Source organism: Nansenia antarctica (genome assembly GCF_963989245.1).
Source record: "Nansenia antarctica genome assembly, chromosome: 5".
In the NCBI taxonomy this organism is placed as follows: domain Eukaryota; kingdom Metazoa; phylum Chordata; class Actinopteri; order Argentiniformes; family Microstomatidae; genus Nansenia; species Nansenia antarctica.
Window position 1 is genome coordinate 33,295,762 of NC_137690.1, and position 4,284 is coordinate 33,300,045.

At 38.7% G+C, this 4,284-nt stretch overlaps 1 long non-coding RNA gene across 1 annotated transcript; it reads right to left on the minus strand.

Annotated features, from left to right (window-relative positions):
• Positions 1-747: 747 nt before the first annotated feature.
• Positions 748-1,461, minus strand: LOC308157232. Its single transcript, XR_013937439.1, has 3 exons — positions 1,411-1,461; positions 972-1,182; positions 748-801 (listed from the first exon to the last, which is right to left on the minus strand). It is a non-coding gene; the product is annotated as an uncharacterized lncRNA (long non-coding RNA).
• Positions 1,462-4,284: the final 2,823 nt, after the last annotated feature.

Genomic DNA, 4,284 nt, shown 5'->3' on the forward strand with positions numbered 1-4,284 from the left:
GTGTGAACCTGAAATTATGAAATGCCTGTAAATAATTTCATTAATTCACCAAGCCAAACTACATGTAATGTGTGCTGTTTTAGTTACTAAGCCAATAACACTGTCATTAAATTAACTGCTAATTTTTGGGGTAAAACTAGGATGGAGGACAAACCGCAGTCCAGGAACAAGACAAATGTGCCCGGGGTCAGAATAACTTCTACAGGTAAGCTGTGTTGACAGATGCAACCTTTACACATTTGCTAGTTTACTCAGAATTGTGTGGATTTTCAATGTATTTCTTGCATCTTTGTCAAATGTTTACGGGCAGTGTGCACCAATATGCCAAATGTGCTGGTATTGTATGTTTTAAACCTAATGTTTTTCAAAGAAACCAGACGAGGATTGACATCTGAATTTAAGCCGTAGGTATTTTTATTTTTCAGCTCAGTGAAGCAGGGTGCACAAGGCGACAGGAAGAAACCTGTGTACTCGGATTCTGGAGAGACTATCTTCTTGACACAGAAGGTTTATTTTAATTATCTCATCATAAACACACTCCCTACCCTGCAGAAGACCTGAACAGTCCCCAGATCTTTTAATTATGTCATCTTGATATCATCTTCTATTGCTGGCAGTTCCATTGAAATATTATATTTTACAACTAAACTAAATCTACTTTTTTCAGAGAAACAAACAGGAATCTTCCTCCAGGACATCCTCATGTTCGCCACAGGACTCGACGCTCTGCCTCCCTCTGGGATCCAGCCACCACCCAAAACTGCTTTTTCTGCGGACATCACGCTTCCCAATGAGCAGAACCTGCGCCAACACAATAGAGATACCGATGGCCATGAATTACAATGAGTTTCAGAACAACATGGACTTTGGGATACAAAATTCCCCAGGGTTTGGACTACAGTAAACTAAACTGGCTTAACTAGATTTCAGTAGTTAAAGGGTTAACTTTGTTCTTTGAAATGTGTACTCACATATCATGACATATCAGCCATGTTCTTCAGTCTGATATAGTTCTGTACACCAGACTGCCAGGTCAAGGCCTGCATCAGACCAAGCCTTCTCTGCAGGTTCTCAAAGTGTCCCTGGAGATGCTGATCTCCACATGGACTGTAGGTAGACTCCGAAACAAACTGGCCTAGTTCGTGTGGTGGGACTTTGAACCCACAGTCAGTTCTGCCAAACCTGTGGGTAACAGTTAACTGGCACACTAACTGTACTGTTTTCATTAAAACATTTTGTTATAAATGTATCATTGTATCAAATAATCATTTTTTAGAGAAAAGTATTTCAATTGAAAGCTACTCAACAGGCAACTACAGTTGATTGCATTTTAGACAATTAGAAGTACATGTGAATTGTGAATGTAGAAGTACAAGAATGAAAAAATTATTGTAATTGATAGAACCAAACCTGTGAGGCAGGTTGTACATGACATCTGGTTTCCCAGATGGACAACGAGACTGGTGAACAGGTCTGATGGTGTGTGTGTTCCATTTTTCCCTGCATTCATCAAGGTCCCGCTGTAGCACACCCATGAACACAAACCGCACTAGGCATGTGTGCTCATGACTGCCACTGAACAAATCTCTCTCCCTCAGGTCATTCATGAGGTCCATCCAGAATTGAGATCTGAAAAAACACTCAAATTAGAGATGTAGTTTGTTGTAGGTGATGCATTTCCATGTAATGGATTTAGAATTAGCATAATGATCATCAAACAACAGAAAACCTGCAGTGCCACAAAAGGTATTTACTAAATAGAAGGGGTCCCTCTGTGTTTTAAGGTGTTTCTGATCAGTTCAGTGGAATGGAAATCAATGCTCCAACAACTAGATGTACCACCAAGTAATCAGAACGAATGAAATTCCATGGGTATTTTAAGATATACTGTGTTCCCTACTAGGGGTGTAAGAAATATTTTAAAAGTTGAGGACACCTCTGTTTGCGGAAGTATGACCACCAGCTTTCGATTAGTTGGTTTGCTGTTGAGGAGCCATACATATGACTGGCAGCCCCAGCAAAGTCATCGGTGTGTGAAGATCTTAAGCTGTTTCCATTTTGTGCAATTTGTGTAAGTCGTGGTGTAAACATCATAGACGGCAGAAAAACTCCTGCTGCTCCAGAATATAAATCTAGAGATGAGATTCTAGGTTTTGAGGAAAATAAACCTATTCCTTCTTCATCCCCATATCCCTTCCTTTAAAACTCATCAATAAAACATCACAGGGTGTGTGTGTGTGTTCCCTCATCCATATTCCTATTGCGGTAGAGATGGGGAAAATACAGTACCAGAACACACACACACACACACAAACACACACACAATTATAGTATGGAACCCCAGCCAGGCTGAAGAATCCCTCCACTGCACAAGCTTCTACGAACCCTTCATAGGGTGTAGGGCATAGAATGAACCCTTCGGTTTGAAATACAGCACATGTTATCTGCAGACATAAATAAGAAATATAATATGTACCTTTTATGTCGCCTCTTCACTCCACAACCTCTTCAGAACTGCTTTTCGGAACTTCAAAAACACGTCTCCGGTCCGTTCCACTTATCGTTCCCCCCCAGAACACTTCCGTTGTGAGAACACTTCCGTTGTGTTGTGAACTGAATTGCAGCGTTTTTCTACACTTCCGTTGTGTTGTGAGCTATATGCAGCGCGTTTCTCTATATGCAGCGCGTTTCTCTATATGCAGCGCGTGCGTTTCTCTATATGCAGCGCGTTTCCGGTATTTGCAGCGCGTTTGCCCTTGTCGGCCACCGTAGATATCAGACAGGCAGAATCAGTAAAAGTGTTTAAAAATAAGCTAAAGACCCACCTGTTTTGCGTTGTCTACATGTCATAGGCTGTTTTTTTGTGCTGTTGTAATTTATGTGTGTTTTTAAATAGAAATATTTTTTTATTTTTTTTAAAAACAAGATTTTGTTTTTACCTATTATATTTGTGGTGCGAATTATTATTATTATTATTTTTTTAAATAGCTGTTTTTATATTGTTTAAAATGTGTTGTTTTTTACCTATTGTACTTGTAAAGCACTTTGACGTAAAGTGCTATATAAATAAAGTTATTATAAATAAAATAAATAAAGTTATTATTGAATAGGCTCATTGGAAATACTTTTACTGGACAAAATATTGATGTGTTCAATACTTATTTCCCCCACTGAATATCTCAAGGAAAATACAGTAACTCAAAACAAACCTAACCATTACATTATATAGTAATGGGCGATATAATCTATAGGGCACAGTAAGTATCCCAGAATAAACAAAATAAATAAATAAATAACAATAATTAATTAATTAATTAACTAGCACTAAATTGGTTTAGTTCCTGGTCAGATATTTAGTATATTTAAACAGATATTTATTATGATAATGGTGTTGTTGTTGAAAACGAAAGTAAAAATAAAATAAAATAAAATAAAATGTAGGGTGCATCTCTTATTATAGACATCATTGCTTTTTCAATTCCTGTCACTTTTGGGACATCCCCCAAAATGTTTAGCTAGAGTTTTTCTAATTTGTAAATCAAATGAAAAAGTCTCCATTTCTGTTGTTAGAAGCATTTTTTTGGGATTGATAATAACATGACAGAAGCTGTCAATACAACCATCTACGCTGGGACCATAAACTTACGTCATAGCAGATGTCAAGCCTAATGCAAATTAATTTCACTTGAGCCACACAGGGAGTTCTCTTTGAAAACATAAACACAGTTTATAGTTCACATTCTGTGACTCCTGTAGGGTAATGTCTACTGTGTGTGGTTTGTGAAATACATGAGCAGTCTTGTACAACCATGGAGTGATGCATGTTCACTGGGAGAACTGTGGGGAAACTGTGGGCGGTGTTGGACAGTGGAGGTCATCGGCTGATCATTAGACTGTGTGTGTGTGTGTGTGGGGGGGGGGGAGAGTGAGTGAGTGAGTGAGTGAGTGTGAGAGTCATGGCTGAAAGCACTGAGGCAGCACTTCCCTTCTGATAGGCTGACCACAGCGTCTGACACTACAGGAGCAGACAGCTACTGCTTTTTCAGCTTTACAGAAGTGCACATATAGTACATATAAACTGGCACACCTTGTGCTGATGTGGTAGCTGTAAAAGTACTTTGGAAAAATGCACAGTCACGAGTGGTCACATGCTTCATGCTTAGGAAAATCAGGCTTGTCAAACTAAACTTATAACATCCCTCATCATTGTTTTCCATTCATCAATAGCATGAATAACGGCTGGTGAATCTGCTATATTACTATTATTAAACCTTTATTTGTGCA